Below are 21,778 nucleotides of genomic sequence, written 5' to 3' on the forward strand. Positions count from 1 at the left end.
GTCTGTGCATGTAAGTGCTTGTGGATGTATGGAGTGCTTTGTCTGTGCATGTAAGTGCTTGTGGATGTATGGAGTGCTTTGTCTGTGCATTTGAGTGCCTGTGGATATCGGGAGTGCTTTGTCTGTGCATGTAAGCGCCTGTGGATTTATGGAGTGCTTTGTCTGTGCATTTGAGTGCCTGTGGATGTCTGGAGTGCTTTGTCTGTGCATTTTAGCCCCTGTGGATGTCTGGAGTGCCTTGTCTGTGCATTTTAGCGCCTGTGGATGTCTGGAGTGCTTTGTCTGTGCATTTGAGTGCCTGTGGATGTCTGGAGTGTTTTGTCTGTGCATTTAAGTGTCTGTGGATATCTGGAGTGCTTTGTCTGTGCATTTGAGTGCCTGTGGATATCTGGAGTGCTTTGTCTGTGCATTTGAGTGCCTGTGGATGTCTGGAGTGTTTTGTCTGTGCATTTGAGTGCCTGTGGATATATGGAGTGCTTTCTCAGTGCACGGTGGCACGGTGTCTGGTTAAACAACACTAGTGAATAAACCAATCATATGCATAGTACTTTACATATAAAAAAAATTCAAAATTTAAAGGGACATAAAAGGTCACAAAGAAAATAATCTAATGTGTCTGGAGTGCTTTGTCTGTGCATTTGAGTGCCTGTGGATTTCTCGAGTGCTTTGTGTGTGCATTTGAGTTCCTGTAGATGTCTAGAGTACTTTGCCTGTGCATTTGAGTGCCTGTAAATGTCTGGAGTGCTTTGTCTGTGTATTTGAGTGCCTGTGGATGTCTAGAGTGCTTTGTCTGTGCATATGCGTGCCTGTGGATGCCTGGAGTGCTTTCTCAGTGCATTTGATTGCCTTTGGATGTAAGGAGTGCTTTCTCAGTGTATTAGAGTGCCTTTGGATTTTTGGAGTGCTTTGTCTGTGCATTTGAGTGCTTTTGGATGTCTGGAGTGCTTTCTCAGTGCATTTGAGTGACTGTGAATGTCTGGAGTGCTTTGTCTGTGCATTTGAGTGCCTGTGGATGTCTGGAGTGCTTTCTCAGTGCATTTGAGTGCCTGCGGATATCTGGAGTGCTTTGTCTGTGCATTTTAGTGCCTGTGGATGTCTGGAGGGCTTTGTCTGTGCATTTGAGTGCCTGTGGATGGCTGGAGTGCTTTGTCTGTGCATTTAAGTGTCTGTGGATATCTGGAGTGTTTTGTCTGTGCATTTGAGCGCCTGTGGATATCTGGAGTGCTTTGTCTGTGCATGCAAGCGCCTGTGGATGTCTGGAGTGCTTTGTCTGTGCATTTGAGTGCCTGTGGATGTCTGGAGTGCTTTGTTGTCTGTGTATTTGAGTGCCTGTGGTTGTCTGAAGTGCTTTGTCTGTATATTTGAGTGCCTGTTGATATCTGGAGTGCTTTGTCTGTGCATTTGAGTGCCTGTGGATATCTGGAGTGCTTTGTCTGTGCATTTCAGTGCCTGTGGATATCTGGAGTGCTTTGTCTGTGCATTTGAGTGCCTGAGGATGTCTTTGATTGTTTTTTCTCTCTGATAGTGCAGCTTATGGGAGAAGACAACTGCTCAGGTGGCTGCTATTTTGAGTGATTGAGACTACACAGGCTAATGAGCAATAAGCGCTTATTCTTTATTTAAATGTGGTTTTTATATTACTTTTATACTATTTAATGACAACTGATTTACAAAATGCAGTGACAGAGGGGCATTGCAATCTTTTAATGTTTTTTTTTTAAATCAAACTAGTACCATATACTTTTCAGTTTTAAAGTATGATTAAATAACAAAAGGGAAAGGGAGTAGGCTGCTCTGCCTTAAAATGCCCGGACCTATCTTTGGTTCCAGTCTGTTGCTGCTCCAGACCATCAATGCACTGCCCAGAGTTAAACACAACCACCATGCAAATCACCAGCAACATATATGCATAGCTGCCAATCATTGGCTGTGTTCAGCCCAGGATCATAAGGGCATTTCCCTTCCACAGTTGATTTTGTCAACAATAAACACAGAGCAATAGGAAAATATTCTAGTTATTACATCATTGTATTATTGTTTTTTTATGCCCCTTTAATGTTAAGGAAATAAAACAACTTGTGCATTATAGAACTTGTCCTTGTATTTGTGCAACAGGCACTGTGTGAGTTTTGTGACCAGTGACGATAACTGGCAGCCTGAGGCAGAAATGAATAAAGGAAATCTCCAGATCATCACTGCATGTTTATTGTCAGCTTATTGTATAAATATTTGCTAAAGAGGCAGATGTGGTTTGTTAGCGACAGAGCAGCTGGCCTGAAAGACCGGACATTGCTGATGCGCTCAGAGCTGGAGGATTGGAACACGTAAAGGAGTAAGCACAGTTACACGCAGACAGCTATAAAGTTAAATGGTTAATTACAAAAATATAACGTTTTTTATGCTAATTTTAAACTTTGGAAATCTACAAATTATTTCCTTCTTTTTTATTTGTACCGAGGCGAAAAATAACAAAGGAAAAGTTACTGGATATTTGGGGAGGTAAAAGAAAGTAGATGTTAAAGGGACAGTATACACCAATTTTCATATAACTGCATGCGATAGCCACTACTATAAAGAAGAATATGCAGAGACACTGATATCAAAATCCAGTGTAAAACCCTTTAAAAAGTGACTTAGAAGCTCCCAGTTTAGCACTATTGATGAGGTTAAGTTGGGACACCCACTGAAATGGGCTGAGAAAGCAGGAAGAGCAGACACCCCCCCTCCCCTGCACATGAAAAGACCCATTATACAAACAGGAGCAGCAGGAATCTGTAGACCTGGGTCTACATCTGATACTTTGGGGCTTGGTTAGGAGTCTGAAAATCAGCACAATGTTATTAAAAAATTATCAAAACTATACATTGTTACAAAAAATGGATCATCTACAAAACATTTATGCAAAGTAAAATCTAATGTACAATGTCCTTTTAACTCTTGCTGAAAATTCTTCATATTAGTTCCTGGTATATTTCCAGAAGAGCAATGTATTGTAACTAAAATACTCTGTTTGCTGAGCACCTACGGTTTCCACCAGCCAAGCTCATTAGCATAAATGTGCAGAAATAATTATACAGCAAAAATCAAGAACTAAAACTGCTAGGACTCATTTTAAATTATCTTCTATTTATATTTAGATTCCAAAACACTTAGCAGAAGTCTGACCTTGATAGCATCTTTATTTCTATATTACATTTTTATTTTCATCTTTTTCCTGAACCTTAAAAATACCGGCTATGAGCACCTCATTTCTCTTACTTTTGTGTTAATAAACACTGTTACTGACTAAGAAAGAACCACATACCATTGACATTGACTTTTATAACTGAGGTTGAACAAGCAATTTTAAACAACTTTCCAACTTACTATCTAATTTTCTTTATTCTTTTGTAATCCTTTGTTAAAAAGCATACTTAGGCTAATAAGCAGCAAAACTCTACTGGGAGCTAGCTGCTGATTGGTAGCTGCATATATAACCCTCTTGTTATAGGCTCACCTGATGAGATTAGCTAGCTCCTTCAACAAAGCATACCAAGAGAAAAAACCAAATTTCATAATATAAATAAACTGCAAAATGTAATGTTCTGTCTGAATCATAAAAGACAAAATTGGAGTTTCATGTGATGTCCCTTTAAAGCTATTAAATAAGTTGTGACAACATTTAAATGTAACATTTATACAAAAGCTATTATAATGCAAAACAAATCAGATCTAAACTAGTTCAAATTCAAACTTTATCACAAACTACTTTTGTTCATTTGAACAATATTGTTTATATTGTACAGCTTTATTGTACAGCTTTATTGTTTATATTGTACAGCTTTATTGTTTGTTTATATTGTACAGCTTTATTATTTATATTGTACAGCTTTATTGATTATATTGTACAGCTTTATTGTTTGTTTATATTGTACAGCTTTATTGTTTATATTGTACAGCTTTATTGTTTGTTTATATTGTACAGCTTTATTGTTTGTTTATATTGTACAGCTTTATTATTTATATTGTACAGCTTTATTGTTTATATTGTACAGCTTTATTGTTTATATTGTACAGCTTTATTGTTTGTTTATATTGTACAGCTTTATTGTTTATATTGTACAGCTTTATTGTTTGTTTATATTGTACAGCTTTATTGTTTATATTGTACAGCTTTATTATTTATATTGTACAGCTTTATTGTTTATATTGTACAGCTTTATTGTTTGTTTATATTGTACAGCTTTATTGTTTATATTATACAGCTTTATTGTTTATATTGTACAGCTTTATTGTTTGCTTATATTGTACAGCTTTATTGTTTATAGTATACAGCGTTATTGTTTATATTGTACAGCTTTATTGTTTATATTGTACAGCTTTATTGTTTATATTGTATAGCTTTATTGTTTGTTTATATTGTACAGCTTTATTGCTTATATTGTACAGCTTTATTGTTGTTTATATTGTACAGCTTTATTGTTTATAATGTACAGCTTTATTATTTATATTGTACAGCTTTATTGTTTATATTGTACAGCTTTATTGTTTGTTTATATTGTACAGCTTTATTGCTTATATTGTACAGCTTTATTGTTGTTTATATTGTACAGCTTTATTGTTTATAATGTACAGCTTTATTATTTATATTGTACAGCTTTATTGCTTATATTGTACAGCTTTATTGTTGTTTATATTGTACAGCTTTATTGTTTATATTGTACAGCTTTATTATTTATATTGTACAGCTTTATTGTTTATATTGTACAGCTGTATTGTTTGTTTATATTGTACAGCTTTATTGTTTATATTATACAGCTTTATTGTTTATATTGTACAGCTTTATTGTTTGTTTATATTGTACAGCTTTATTGTTTATATTATACAGCGTTATTGTTTATATTGTACAGCTTTATTGTTTATATTGTACAGCTTTATTGTTTATATTGTATAGCTTTATTGTTTGTTTATATTGTACAGCTTTATTGCTTATATTGTACAGCTTTATTGCTTATATTGTACAGCTTTATTGTTGTTTATATTGTACAGCTTTATTGTTTATAATGTACAGCTTTATTATTTATATTGTACAGCTTTATTGTTTATATTGTACAGCTTTATTGTTTGTTTATATTGTACAGCTTTATTGCTTATATTGTACAGCTTTATTGTTGTTTATATTGTACAGCTTTATTGTTTATAATGTACAGCTTTATTATTTATATTGTACAGCTTTATTGCTTATATTGTACAGCTTTATTGTTTATATTGTACAGCTTTATTATTTATATTGTACAGCTTTATTGTTTATATTGTACAGATTTATTGTTTGTTTATATTGTACAGCTTTATTGTTTATATTATACAGCTTTATTGTTTATATTGTACAGCTTTATTGTTTGTTTATATTGTACAGCTTTATTGTTTATATTATACAGTGTTATTGTTTATATTGTACAGCTTTATTGTTTATATTGTACAGCTTTATTGTTTATATTGTATAGCTTTATTGTTTGTTTATATTCTACAGCTTTATTGCTTATATTGTACAGCTTTATTGTTGTTTATATTGTACAGCTTTATTGTTTATAATGTACAGCTTTATTATTTATATTGTACAGCTTTATTGTTTATATTGTACAGCTTTATTGTTTATATTGTATAGCTTTATTGTTGTTTATATTGTACAGCTTTATTGTTTATAATGTACAGCTTTATTATTTATATTGTACAGCTTTATTGTTTATATTGTACAGCTTTATTGTTTGTTTATATTGTAAAGCTTTATTGCTTATATTGCACAGCTTTATTGTTTGTTTATATTGTACAGCTTTATTGTTTATAATGTACAGCTTTATTGTTTATATTGTACAGCTTTATTGCTTATATTGCACAGCTTTATTGTTTGTTTATATTGTACAGCTTTATTGTTTGTTTATATTGTACAGCTTTATTGTTTATATTGTACAGCTTTATTGTTTATATTGTACAGCTTTATTGCTTATATTGCACAGCTTTATTGTTTGTTTATATTGTACAGCTTTATTGTTTATATTGTACAGCTTTATTGATTATATTGCACAGCTTTATTGTTTGTTTATATTGTACAGCTTTATTGTTTATATTATACAGCTTTAAGAAAAGCACCACTGCTGGTCGATAGACCAGTGGAGCTTAAAAGATAAATATATATTTTTTCCCCACACTCCTCCTATACAATCTCCTGCTCAGAGCGCTGCTCAGCGTATCCTCTGGGTTTGCACAAGCAAATCTCTGGAAACCAACTTGTTAAAGGGATAGTAAACACCAAAAATGCTATTGTTTAAAAAGATCGATTATCCCTTTATTTACCATTCCCCAGATTTCCATATCCAACACTGTTATATTAATACACTTTTTATCTCTGTGATTACCTTGTATCTAAGCCTCTTCTGATAGCCCCCTTATCTTATTTCTTTTGACAGACTTCCATTTCAGGCAATTAGTGCTGACTCTTAAATAACTCCACGTGCATGAGGACAATGTTATTTATATGAAAACACATGAACTAACACCCTCTAGTTGTGAAAATCTGTCAAAAGCATTCAGATAAGAGGCGGCCTTCAAGGGCTTAGAAATCAGCATATGAGCCTACCTAGGTTTAGCTTTCAACTAAGAATACCAAGAGAACAAAGCAAATTTGATGATAAAAGTAAATTAGAAAGTTGTTTAAATGACATGCCCTATCTGAATCATGAAAGTTTTATTTGGACTTTACTATCACTTTAACCTACTGGCTGCCAGCAAAAGCCGAAGTGCCAAGTATAGTAAGGAAGATCTGCATGTTTTGAAGAAAAAAGTTAGCATAGATTTTGCAAAACTCAAATAAGCATTGGTATAAATAAAAAGAGAGAAGCGCTCAACCTGAGAACGAACAATAGCATAATAGCTTGTTCTATGGCTAGTTACCACCCTAGAAGCAGCCTCTTTTTGCTCAATATGTGCCTTTCACAGAGAAGAACTTTCCTGAAGCATATCAGTCTGATCCTGACTTCACAGTACAGTCCAGCCCCGAAATACCAGGCAATCCCTCACTGAACGAGAGAAACGGCAAAACCCCAGACGTACATTTCGGCCTAATGTGGGCCTCATCAATGAGGTGCAGCCATATCCCTCTAGGCACACTGAGCAACGGGTCCACGTCTGGATTCCCGCATCACACTTAGGGAGACTTCCCTAAGTGTCATAATTTGCATAAATAAAAAGAGAGAAGCGCTCAAACTGGGAACAAACAATAGCATAATAGTTTGTTCTATGGCTAGTTACCACCCTAGAAGCAGCCTCTTTTTGCTCAATATGTGCCTTTCACAGAGAAGAACTTTCCTGTAGCATATCAATCTGATCCTGACTTCACAGTACAGTCCAGCCCCGAAATACCAGGCAATCCCTCTCTGAAAAAGAGAAACAGCAAAACCCCAGACGCACGTTTCGGCCTATTGTGGGCCTTGTCAGTGAGGTGCAGCCATATCCCTCTAGGCACACTGAGCAACGGGTCCACTTTTGGATTACCGCATCACACTTAGGGAGACTTCCCTAAGTGTCATAATTTGCATAAATAAATAAAAAAAGCATTGATATAATGTAACCTCTAAAAATGCACTTGCGGATATAAATAAATCATTTTACGCAGTCTACTTTCTGTGAATATGGTTTTTTTTAAAAAAAAGGAACAAATACAGTCAAAGTACATTGTTCACTGATATTTTAATAATTTGATACTATCAAATATATGAATGCAAATATTTCATTTCAGCATACAGAGTGCATAGAACTCAGCATACAGAGTGCATAGAACTCAGCATACAGAGTGCATAGAACTCAGCATACAAAGTGCATAGAACTCAGCATACAGAGTGCATAGAACTCAGCATACAGAGTGCATAGAACTCAGCATACAGAGTGCATAGAACTCAGCATACAAAGCAGATTTTTTTTCTTATTATTATTATTATTAATTATTATTATTACTATTATTATTTATAGTCATATATGTATTCCCATATTATATATATTTTATTTACAGTATATCTCCTTTTTGAAGACATTGATAAACCAGATTTTTCAATCTTTAATTAATAAAATGACATAGAACTACTGTAACATAAAAAAATATTTTGTATTTCAAAATAATCATTGAAATATATTAATAAATAACCACTTTGGAATAGACAAATAGAATATTTTGTAAAAATTACCAACACTAGAGACAAATTTATCATCTCTAAAACTCCTGGCTGATATGAAAAGAAAATATAGTTTAAAGAGATATAAAACACATTTTTCTTTCATGATTCAGACAGAGCAGTAATTTTAAGCCACTTTCTAATTTACTCCTATTCTCAAGTTTTCTTCGTTTTTGGTTCAGCACTTGGGTAGCACTTGCTGATTGAATGCTAAATGTAGCGCTACCCAGGTTCTGAACCAAAAATGGGCTGGCTGCTAAGCTTACATTCTTGCCTTTTCAAATAAAGATAGCAAGAGAAAGAAGACACATTGATAATAGAAGTTAATTAGAAAGTTGCTTAAAATTGTTGCTCTATCTGAATCATGAGAGAAAAAAATTGGGTTCAGCATCCCTTTAAAGGGACACTGAACCCAAATGTTTTCTTTCGTGATTCAGATAGAGCATGCAATTTTAAGCAACTTTCTAATTTACTCCTATTATCAATGTTTCTTCGTTCTCTTGCTATCTTTATTTGAAAAAGAAGGCATCTGAGCTTTTATCTTGGTTCATAACTCTGGACAGCAGTTTTTGATTGGTGGGTGAATTTAACCACCAATCAGCAAAGCCAACCTAGGTTGCCCACCAAAAATGGGCCGGCATCTAAACTTACATTGCATTTCAAATAAAGATACCAAGAGAATAAAGAACATTTGATAATAGGAGTAAATTAGAAAGATGCTTAAAATGTTATGCTCTATCTGAATCACAAAAGAAAAAAATTGGGTTCAGTGTCCCTTTAAGCTCAGGAACAGCACTATATGGAAGCAGTTTTGCAAGACTGTAATACATTAGAAAGAGCCCTAGATGGCAGCACCTATTCCTCCCATTTAGTAGTTCATACATGTACACAGTACCTATCTAGGTATCTCTTCAAGAAGATACCAAGAGAATGAAGCAAAATGAATACTAGAGGTACATTAGAGAGTTGTTTAAAACCAAACGGCCTGTCTGAATCAATAGAGGAACATTTGTGCTTCATGTCCTTTTAAGGTTAAACTGAAAACTGTGAAAAACCTGCCGCATAGAGAGAAAACAGCTTACTTCAATATGCCCTGTACTGTTCAGTGTCTCCCCTTCACATGAAGAATATTATTGTACTCAACTTAATGAGATGCACAGTTCCTAAGGAAAATATTGCCTTTAAAAAATTCCCTAGAACCCTCGTAATACTGATGAGCCATTTTATAGAAACTCACCAGAGCAGAGCGCTCTAAAGAAACAGACTCTTTATTACTATGTAACTATTTAAAGGGACATAAAACCCAAAACATTTCTGTCATTATTTAGATAGAACATACAATTTTAAACGACTTTCCAATTTACTTCCATTATCTAATTTGCTTAATTCTCTTGGTATCCTTTGTTGAATAGTACATTTAGAAAGGTTCAGAAGCTAGCTGCTGATTGGTGGCTGAACTTGTATGCCCATTTTCATTGGCTTAAAAATGTGTTCAGCTAGCGCCCATTAGTGCATTGGTGCTGCTTCAATAAAAGATACTAAGAGAATAAAGCAAAAATGATAACAGAAGTAAATTGGAAAGTTGTTTAAAATTGTATAATTGATCTGAATCATGAAAGAAAAACATTGGGTTTCATGTCCCTGTAAGTCTATTTTTACATAATATGAAAAATCTATGTTTTTCATGTTAAATTTGACATTTAATGTTTAGTCTGGCAGGGCTTTCCGCTCACCCACAAGCCACGCCAATGCCCTTGTTAGGGCGTACACACCGCAAGCCACTCCAATGCCCTTGTTAGGGCGTACACACCCTAATGCCTGCACCTGCGTAATATTTACCTTCCAGACACAGCAATGTATACAATGGATCCAATGTGTATAGCACTGGAATTCACTGTTTGCTTTACTTTGTCTGGAAGGTAAATCTCGCGATTTTACAAGTTTCAGGGAGCGCGCAGTACAACAAGTGAATTCTTTGTCCGGTTGGCTAAACGGCACTCAGTAACTATAACGAAAAAAATGCTGTGGCATTGTGGGTGGCCGGGAGAGTCCCACTAGACTGGTAATACAAGGTAAATTTAATATGAAACACACATTTGTTGCATATAAAGTAGAGATAGACTACTAGAAAAAAACATAGTTTAACGATATAACATTAGTTTTTACCTTTACTGTCTCTATATTTTTGTGATAATGCCTTAAAGTGACAGTAAAGTGAAAATTAAACTTTTATTATTCAGATAGAGCATACAATTTAAAACAACTTTCATTTTGCTTCTATCATCAACTTTACTTCATTCTCTTGGTATCCTTTGTTGAAGAGTAAACCTGGGAACTAGCTGAACACATCTGGTGAGCCAATAAAAATAAGCATATATGCACAGCCAACAAACACCATCTAGCTCCCAGTAGTGTATTGCAGCTCCTGAGCCTACTAGTACCTAGGTATGCTTTTCAATAAAGGATACCAATAGAACAAAACACATTTGATTGTAGAAGTAACTTAAAAACTTGTTTAAAATGACATGCCCTAAATTATTCAAATTTAATATCGACTTTACTGTCCCTTTAATGCGCTATTTAGCTTAAAAAAAATTGGTAATTCAGTATCATTACTAATAAGTGATTTAGTTCCCAGATTATTAATAACTCTGTATACCCTAATTTACCATCACCCTCGTGGCAGGGGCATTTGTTGCTAAACGTTACAATACTCCTACAAAAATATTTTACCACACATTACGGATGAATAAAAGGCCGGTGTTCTGTCAGATTTTGCTACCCCGCTAGATTTTGCTACCTTTTCAGTGCGCATGCTCAGTATTATGTAATCACACTCCACATATGTTAAAAAGGAATGTGTGGAATGCGATTATGTAATCAATAGCATGTGCACAAAGGCGGTAGCACATTTTACAAGGAAATTGTTCTGTCGGATTTGCTGCGGCCAGGACATGCGCACATGCGCAGTTCAATCACTTGTCACGGTGATGAGGAAAAAGGTGACGAATAAATTGTGTACTATATATATATATATATATATATATATATATTTATATGGAATATTTATTTTCTTGTTTTATCAGTATCGTCTAAACAAACGTACTCCAGCCTTGGCAAATTAAAAAAAAAGTCTAATATAGGTCTGAAATGTTGTTGCTTTTGTGTGGACCATGGATCAATAAAGGTCTTTCTTTTATGAACTTGCCAAGGCTGGAGTACTTTTCTTCAAGTGTGCTAATACAAGTGGGTGACTCACCCTTTACTGCTGTGCCTGATTGTTTTGGTTGCTGTTCCCCACCTTCTTCGTTTTATCAGTATCGTGTCACATTCGATTTTTAGGCTCTGCCTTCATTCTCCTGATAGCGTTCTTCTATCTATTTAAGCTGGAATTATATATATATATATAGGACAAGACTTTCATTGTCACCTTTTTCCTCATCACCGTGACAAGTGATTGAACTGCGCATGTGCGCATGTCTTGGCCCCAGCAAAATCCGACAGAACAATTTCCTTGTAGAAATTTGCTACCGCCTTTGTGCACATGCTGCTAATTACATAATCGTATTCCACACATTCTTTTTTAACATATCTGGAGTGGCAAATTCCGACGGGGTAGCAAAATCTGACAGAACACTGGGAGACACGGCAGCACGTGATTTCCTGCATACAGGATAGAGCTAAGAATTAAATATTAGCGGATTAAGACAAACAAGTCAGGGTTAATTGACAAATAACAATGTCATGTTTGCTGCAAATAACTGGAGTTGAAGATATATTATTGGCTTACTTGTTCTATCCGATTTAGAAGCATTAGGGCTAAGTGAAATAACGTGACTGTTAAACTCAGGTTCCTCTGTAAAAAAATGAGTTAATGAGCTACTGGGGAAAAATGCACATGCAATCCCAATTTTTCCTTTCATGAGTCAGATAGAGCATTCAAATAAATAAAAAAATTCCAATATTCTTGTCATTGTTTACTTTGTTATCTTGGTATTCTTTGTAGAAGAGCATACTCAGGTGGGCACGGAAGTGAGCATGTGTCTGATGTACTTTATGACAGCTGTTTTGCAACTGATTTTACGCATGCTCAACCAAAGGAAATGAGCCATTGTGAGCCCCCAAAAATGACTGTAAAATCTTATGCACAGGGCTATATCGGGTTGACTGTTGCATAGTTCTGAAATAAAAGGGCATTGGTGAGGTCCGAGTGAAGCCTGAAGGTAAAGGAGAATTCAAAATCTGTATAAACACAATTTCCTCCTAAGATAGGACATGCTGGATGAGGGTAATAGTACAGGGTAGGGGTGAGACATGCTGGATGAGGGTAATAGTGCAGGGTAGGGGTGATATATGCTGGATGAGGGTAATAGTACAGGGTAGGGGTGAGACATGCTGGATGAGGGTAATAGTACAGGGTAGGGGTGAGACATGCTGGATGAGGGTAATAGTGCAGGGTAGGGGTGATATATGCTGGATGAGGGTAATAGTACAGGGTAGGGGTGAGATATGCTGGATGAGGGTAATAGTACAGGGTAGGGGTGAGACATGCTGGATGAGAGTAATAGTGCAGGGTAGGGGTGAGATATGCTGGATGAGGGTAATAGTGCAGGGTAGGGGTGAGATATGCTGGATGAGAGTAATAGTGCAGGGTAGGGGTGAGATATGCTGGATGAGGGTAATAGTGCAGGGTAGGGGTGAGACATGCTGGATGAGGGTAATAGTACAGAGTAGGGGTGAGATATGCTGGATGAGAGTAATAGTGCAGGGTAGGGGTGAGATATGCTGGATGAGGGTAATAGTGCAGGGTAGGGGTGAGATATGCTGGATGAGGGTAATAGTACAGAGTAGGGGTGAGATATGCTGGATGAGGGTGATACTGCAGGGTAGGGGTGAGACATGCTGGATGAGGGTAATAGTGCAGGGTAGGGGTGAGATATGCTGGATGAGGGTGATACTGCAGGGTAGGGGTGAGATATGCTGGATGAGGGTAATAGTGCAGGGTAGGGGTGAGATATGCTGGATGAGGGTGATACTGGAGGGTAGGGGTGAGACATGCAGGGTGAGGGTGATACTGCAGGGTAGGGGTGAGACATGCAGGATGAGGGTGATACTGGAGGGTAGGGGTGAGACATGCAGGGTGAGGGTAATACTGCAGGGTAGGGGTGAGACATGCAGGATGAGGGTAATACTGCAGGGTAGGGGTGAGACATGCAGGGTGAGGGTGATACTGCAGGGTAGGGGTGAGACATGCAGGGTGAGAGTGATACTGCAGGGTAGGGGTGAGACATGCAGGATGAGGGTGATACTGCAGGGTAGGGATGAGACATGCAGGATGAGGGTGATACTGCAGGGTAGGGGTGAGACATGCAGGGTGAGGGTAATACTGCAGGGTAGGGGTGAGACATGCAGGATGAGGGTGATACTGCAGGGTAGGGGTGAGACATGCAGGATAAGGGCAATACTGCAGGGTAGAGGTGAGACATGCAGGATGAGGGTGATACTGCAGGGTAGGGGTGAGACATGCAGTATGAGGGTGATACTGCAGGGTAGGGGTGAGACATGCAGGATGAGGGTAATACTGCAGGGTAGGGGTGAGACATGCAGGATGAGGGTGATACTGCAGGGTAGGGGTGAGACATGCAGGATGAGGGTAATACTGCAGGGTAGGGGTGAGACATGCAGGATGATGGCAATACTGCAGGGTAGGGGTGAGACATGCAGGGTGAGGGTAATACTGCAGGGTAGGGGTGAGACATGCAGGATGATGGCAATACTGCAGGGTAGAGGTGAGACATGCAGGGTGAGGGTAATACTGCAGGGTAGGGGTGAGACATGCAGGATGAGGGTAATACTGCAGGGTAGGGGTGAGACATGCAGGGTGAGGGTAATACTGCAGGGTAGGGGTGAGACATGCAGGGTGAGGGTAATACTGCAGGGTAGGGGTGAGACATGCAGGATGAGGGTAATACTGCAGGGTAGGGGTGAGACATGCAGGGTGAGGGTAATACTGCAGGGTAGGGGTGAGACATGCAGGGTGAGGGTAATACTGCAGGGTAGGGGTGAGACATGCAGGGTGAGGGTGATACTGCATGGTAGGGGTGAGACATGCAGGATGAGGGTAATACTGCAGGATAGGGGTGAGACATGCAGGGTGAGGGTGATACTGCAGGGTAGGGATGAGACATGCAGGGTGAGGGCAATACTGCAGGGTAGGGTGAGACATGCAGGATGAGGGTAATACTGCAGGGTAGGGGTGAGACATGCAGGATGAGGGTAATACTGCAGGGTAGGGGTGAGACATGCAGGGTGAGGGTAATACTGCAGGGTAGGGGTGAGACATGCAGGGTGAGGGTAATACTGCAGGGTAGGGGTGAGACATGCAGGGTGAGGGTGATACTGCAGGGTAGGGGTGAGACATGCAGGGTGAGGGTAATACTGCAGGGTAGGGGTGAGACATGCAGGATGAGGGTAATACTGCAGGGTAGGGGTGAGACATGCAGGGTGAGGGTGATACTGCAGGGTAGGGATGAGACATGCAGGGTGAGGGCAATACTGCAGGGTAGGGTGAGACATGCAGGATGAGGGTAATACTGCAGGGTAGGGGTGAGACATGCAGGGTGAGGGTAATACTGCAGGGTAGGGGTGAGACATGCAGGGTGAGGGTAATACTGCAGGGTAGGGATGAGACATGCAGGGTGAGGGCAATACTGCAGGGTAGGGTGAGACATGCAGGATGAGGGTAATACTGTAGGGTAGGGGTGAGATATGCAGGATGAGGGTAATACTGCAGGGTAGGGGTGAGACATGCAGGGTGAGGGCAATACTGCAGGGTAGGGTGAGACATGCAGGATGAGGGTAATACTGCAGGGTAGGGGTGAGACATGCAGGGTGAGGGCAATACTGCAGGGTAGGGATGAGACATGCAGGGTGAGGGCAATACTGCAGGGTAGGGTGAGACATGCAGGGTGATGGCGATACTGCAGGGTAGGGGTGAGACATGCAGGGTGAGGGCAATACTGCAGGGTAGGGTGAGACATGCAGGATGAGGGTAATACTGCAGGGTAGGGGTGAGACATGCAGGATGATGGCAATACTGCAGGGTAGGGGTGAGACATGCAGGGTGAGGGTAATACTGCAGGGTAGGGGTGAGACATGCAGGATGATGGCAATACTGCAGGGTAGAGGTGAGACATGCAGGGTGAGGGTAATACTGCAGGGTAGGGGTGAGACATGCAGGATGAGGGTAATACTGCAGGGTAGGGGTGAGACATGAAGGGTGAGGGTAATACTGCAGGGTAGGGGTGAGACATGCAGGGTGAGGGTAATACTACAGGGTAGGGGTGAGACATGCAGGATGAGGGTAATACTGCAGGGTAGGGGTGAGACATGCAAGGTGAGGGTAATACTGCAGGGTAGGGGTGAGACATGCAGGGTGAGGGTAATACTGCAGGGTAGGGGTGAGACATGCAGGGTGAGGGTGATACTGCATGGTAGGGGTGAGACATGCAGGATGAGGGTAATACTGCAGGGTAGGGGTGAGACATGCAGGGTGAGGGTGATACTGCAGGGTAGGGATGAGACATGCAGGGTGAGGGCAATACTGCAGGGTAGGGTGAGACATGCAGGATGAGGGTAATACTGCAGGGTAGGGGTGAGACATGCAGGATGAGGGTAATACTGCAGGGTAGGGGTGAGACATGCAGGGTGAGGGTAATACTGCAGGGTAGGGGTGAGACATGCAGGGTGAGGGTAATACTGCAGGGTAGGGGTGAGACATGCAGGGTGAGGGTGATACTGCAGGGTAGGGGTGAGACATGCAGGGTGAGGGTAATACTGCAGGGTAGGGGTGAGACATGCAGGATGAGGGTAATACTGCAGGGTAGGGGTGAGACATGCAGGGTGAGGGTGATACTGCAGGGTAGGGATGAGACATGCAGGGTGAGGGCAATACTGCAGGGTAGGGTGAGACATGCAGGATGAGGGTAATACTGCAGGGTAGGGGTGAGACATGCAGGGTGAGGGTAATACTGCAGGGTAGGGGTGAGACATGCAGGGTGAGGGTAATACTGCAGGGTAGGGAGGAGACATGCAGGGTGAGGGCAATACTGCAGGGTAGGGTGAGACATGCAGGATGAGGGTAATACTGTAGGGTAGGGGTGAGATATGCAGGATGAGGGTAATACTGCAGGGTAGGGGTGAGACATGCAGGGTGAGGGCAATACTGCAGGGTAGGGTGAGACATGCAGGATGAGGGTAATACTGCACGGTAGGGGTGAGACATGCAGGGTGAGGGTAATACTGCAGGGTAGGGATGAGACATGCAGGGTGAGGGCAATACTGCAGGGTAGGGTGAGACATGCAGGGTGAGGGCGATACTGCAGGGTAGGGGTGAGACATGCAGGGTGAGGGCAATACTGCAGGGTAGGGTGAGACATGCAGGATGAGGGTAATACTGCAGGGTAGGGGTGAGATATGCAGGGTGAGGGCAATACTGCAGGGTAGGGTGAGACATGCAGGATGAGGGTAATACTGCAGGGTAGGGGTGAGATATGCAGGATGAGGGTAATACTGTAGGGTAGGGGTGAGACATGCAGGGTGAGGGTAATACTGCAGGGTAGGGTGAGACATGCAGGGTGAGGGTAATACTGCAGGGTAGGGTGAGACATGCAGGGTGAGGGTAATACTGCAGGGTAGGGTGAGACATGCAGGATGAGGGTAATACTGCAGGGTAGGGGTGAGATATGCAGTATGAGGGTAATACTGTAGGGTAGGGGTGAGACATGCAGGGTGAGGGTAATACTGCAGGGTAGGGTGAGACATGCAGGGTGAGGGTAATACTGCAGGGTAGGGTGAGACATGCAGGGTGAGGGTAATACTGCAGGGTAGGGTGAGACATGCAGGATGAGGGTAATACTGCAGGGTAGGGTGAGACATGCAGGATGAGGGTAATACTGCAGGGTAGGGTGAGACATGCAGGGTGAGGGTAATACTGCAGGGTAGGGTGAGACATGCAGGATGAGGGTAATACTGCAGGGTAGGGGTGAGACATGCAGGGTGAGGGCAATACTGCAGGGTAGGGATGAGACATGCAGGGTGAGGGCAATACTGCAGGGTAGGGTGAGACATGCAGGGTGAGGGCGATACTGCAGGGTAGGGGTGAGACATGCAGGGTGAGGGCAATACTGCAGGGTAGGGTGAGACATGCAGGATGAGGGTAATACTGCAGGGTAGGGGTGAGACATGCAGGATGATGGCAATACTGCAGGGTAGGGGTGAGACATGCAGGGTGAGGGTAATACTGCAGGGTAGGGGTGAGACATGCAGGATGATGGCAATACTGCAGGGTAGAGGTGAGACATGCAGGGTGAGGGTAATACTGCAGGGTAGGGGTGAGACATGCAGGATGAGGGTAATACTGCAGGGTAGGGGTGAGACATGCAGGGTGAGGGTAATACTGCAGGGTAGGGGTGAGACATGTAGGGTGAGGGTAATACTACAGGGTAGGGGTGAGACATGCAGGATGAGGGTAATACTGCAGGGTAGGGGTGAGACATGCAAGGTGAGGGTAATACTGCAGGGTAGGGGTGAGACATGCAGGGTGAGGGTAATACTGCAGGGTAGGGGTGAGACATGCAGGGTGAGGGTGATACTGCATGGTAGGGGTGAGACATGCAGGATGAGGGTAATACTGCAGGGTAGGGGTGAGACATGCAGGGTGAGGGTGATACTGCAGGGTAGGGATGAGACATGCAGGGTGAGGGCAATACTGCAGGGTAGGGTGAGACATGCAGGATGAGGGTAATACTGCAGGGTAGGGGTGAGACATGCAGGATGAGGGTAATACTGCAGGGTAGGGGTGAGACATGCAGGGTGAGGGTAATACTGCAGGGTAGGGGTGAGACATGCAGGGTGAGGGTAATACTGCAGGGTAGGGGTGAGACATGCAGGGTGAGGGTGATACTGCAGGGTAGGGGTGAGACATGCAGGGTGAGGGTAATACTGCAGGGTAGGGGTGAGACATGCAGGATGAGGGTAATACTGCAGGGTAGGGGTGAGACATGCAGGGTGAGGGTGATACTGCAGGGTAGGGATGAAACATGCAGGGTGAGGGCAATACTGCAGGGTAGGGTGAGACATGCAGGATGAGGGTAATACTGCAGGGTAGGGGTGAGACATGCAGGGTGAGGGTAATACTGCAGGGTAGGGGTGAGACATGCAGGGTGAGGGTAATACTGCAGGGTAGGGATGAGACATGCAGGGTGAGGGCAATACTGCAGGGTAGGGTGAGACATGCAGGATGAGGGTAATACTGTAGGGTAGGGGTGAGATATGCAGGATGAGGGTAATACTGCAGGGTAGGGGTGAGACATGCAGGGTGAGGGCAATACTGCAGGGTAGGGTGAGACATGCAGGATGAGGGTAATACTGCAGGGTAGGGGTGAGACATGCAGGGTGAGGGTAATACAGCAGGGTAGGGATGAGACATGCAGGGTGAGGGCAATACTGCAGGGTAGGGTGAGACATGCAGGGTTAGGGCGATACTGCAGGGTAGGGGTGAGACATGCAGGGTGAGGGCAATACTGCAGGGTAGGGTGAGACATGCAGGGTGAGGGTAATACTGCAGGGTAGGGGTGAGACATGCAGGGTGAGGGTAATACTGCAGGGTAGGGGTGAGACATGCAGGGTGAGGGTAATACTGCAGGGTAGGGGTGAGACATGCAGGGTGAGGGTAATACTGCAGGGTAGGGGTGAGACATGCAGGGTGAGGGTAATACTGCAGGGTAGGGATGAGACATGCAGGGTGAGGGCAATACTGCAGGGTAGGGGTGAGACATGCAGGATGAGGGTAATACTGCAGGGTAGGGGTGAGATATGCAGGGTGAGGGCAATACTGCAGGGTAGGGTGAGACATGCAGGATGAGGGTAATACTGCAGGGTAGGGGTGAGATATGCAGGATGAGGGTAATACTGTAGGGTAGGGGTGAGATATGCAGGGTGAGGGTAATACTGCAGGGTAGGGTGAGACATGCAGGGTGAGGGTAATACTGCAGGGTAGGGTGAGACATGCAGGGTGAGGGTAATACTGCAGGGTAGGGTGAGACATGCAGGATGAGGGTAATACTGCAGGGTAGGGTGAGACATGCAGGATGAGGGTAATACTGCAGGGTAGGGTGAGACATGCAGGGTGAGGGTAATACTGCAGGGTAGGGTGAGACATGCAGGATGAGGGTAATACTGCAGGGTAGAGTAGGAACATGCAGGATTAAGGTATTTGATGAGTAGTTAATAGAAAAAAACAGTTTGTATTTTTTCTTTAATTGTTTAATAAAAATCTGGAACAAATCTTTGTGGGGAAGTAAGTTTTTCCCCTTTGCACATCTGTAATCACGATTAACATAGTGGTCACCTGGCTATTAAAGGGACAGTCAACACCAGAATTTTTGTTGTTTTAAAAGATAGATAATCCATTTATTACCCATTTCCCAGTTTTGCATAACCAACACAGTTATAATAATACACGTTTTACCTCTGTGATTACCTTGTATCTAAGCCTCTGCAAACTGCCCCCCTTATTTCAGTTCTTTTGACTGAAATATTCACGTGCCTGAGCTCAATGTTATCTATATGAAACACATGAATTAACACCCTCTAGTGGTGAAAAACTGTCAAATGCAGTGGCGGCCTTCAAGGTCTAAGAAATTAGCATATGAACCTCCTAGGTTTAGCTTTCAACTAAGAATACCAAAAGAACAAAGCAAAATTGGTGATAAAAGTAAATTGGAAAGTTATTTAAAATTACATTCTCTATCTGAATCATTAAAGTTTATTTTGGACTTGACTGTCCCTTTAAATATTATATAATGACTTTATTTTAAGGGTTTTTTCCTGGGCTGTAAAACAAGGGGTCTTTAAATGCCTTTAAATAGTTTTTAGTACATGTATTACCATGGGGTAAAACAAATATGTGTGATGCACTTAACAATGGAATTCGGATTGAAATGAATGGACCATATAACTATTAAAGGGGCATTACATTGCTGGGCACAACTATCTATAAAGGTTACTACTCACTATCCTGTTGCTGCAGCTCTTTTTAAAGCTGTGTTGCTATTTTAACCCCTGAAATGTTGTTCCATGATGAAGCTAGGGCTGCCATCTTGGAGCGCAAGTATTCTCCCACACGGTGATAAAAGCAGTGTGTAGTTATATATCAATGAGGTTTTTTACAGCTGTATAATTTGCTTCAGGTTAGGGTGCACGTTAGAGCAGGAGATGTGGCTGAATTGCTCTATATTATTGTAGAGTGCTTTTTAAAAAATATATTTTGTGTATTTGTAAAACTCACACAATGTATCATGCACTCTAACCCCAAGCAAATTATACAGCTGTAAAAAAAAGCCAATTTTACTGATCTGCGAGTGCACTGCTTCTGTCACATCACAGGTTGTGAGAATACCTGAGATCCTAGATGGCCGCCGCAGTACAAAGAGGCGGAGCATCAGTATTTGGCACCTTTAAGCTATTAAAACAGGAAAACTGATTTTATAAGAGCTGCAGAAACAGGATGAAATGTAATAACATAGTGAGTAGTTACTATTCTTTTGTAGTTGTGCACAGCAGTTTAATGTCCCTTTAAAGGCTCATATAAGTCACAATTAAACTCTAATGATTCAGATAGAACATACAATTTTAAGAGATATTTAAATGTACTTATATTATTAAGCTTATTTTGTTTTCTTGGTATCTTTGTTGAAAAGCATACCTAAGTAGGCTCAGGAGGAGGCAATGCTGCTGATTGGTGGCTGCACAAAAATCGAACACAAGATAAAGGAAAGTTTCACAAGTGTCAAAAATATCATTAATAAAACCAACATTAACAATAGTTACCGGAGCGACTCTAAAGTGTTTCAGATTATAATAATACATAATATGTAGGTGGGAGAAGAAAATAAATTCAGTCCCCTCTTCTAGCAGTTGTAATATGATTGTCTCAACTTATTTAAAGGGACAGTAAAGTCATGGTATATACCTGTCACTTGTGGGTGCAACTGCATGTTGTATTATTGTCACTTGTGTGTGCGATTGCGTGGTATATAACTGTAACTTGTGTGTGCGATTGCATGGTATATACCTGTCACTTGTCTGTGCGATTGCATGGTATATACCTGTCATTTCTGTGTGAGATTGCATGGTATATGCCTGTCATTTGTGTGTGCGACTGCATATTGCATGGTATATAACTGTCATTTGTGTGTGCAATAGCAGATTATATACCTGTCATTTGTGTGTGTGATTGTATGGTATATACCTGTCATTTGTGTGTGCAATTGCATGGTATATACATGTCATTTGTGTGTGCAATTGCATGGTATATACATGTCATTTGTGTGTGCAATTGCATGGTATATACCTGTCATTTGTGTGTGTGATTGCATGGTATATACCTTTCATTTGTGTGTGCAATTGCATGGTATATACATGTCATTTATGTGTGCAATTGCATGGTATATACCTGTCATTTGTTTGTGCAATTGCATGGTATATACCTGTCATTTGTGTGTGCGATTGCACGG

This window comes from Bombina bombina, chromosome 10 (assembly GCF_027579735.1).
Source record: "Bombina bombina isolate aBomBom1 chromosome 10, aBomBom1.pri, whole genome shotgun sequence".
Classification (NCBI taxonomy): Eukaryota; Metazoa; Chordata; class Amphibia; order Anura; family Bombinatoridae; genus Bombina; species Bombina bombina.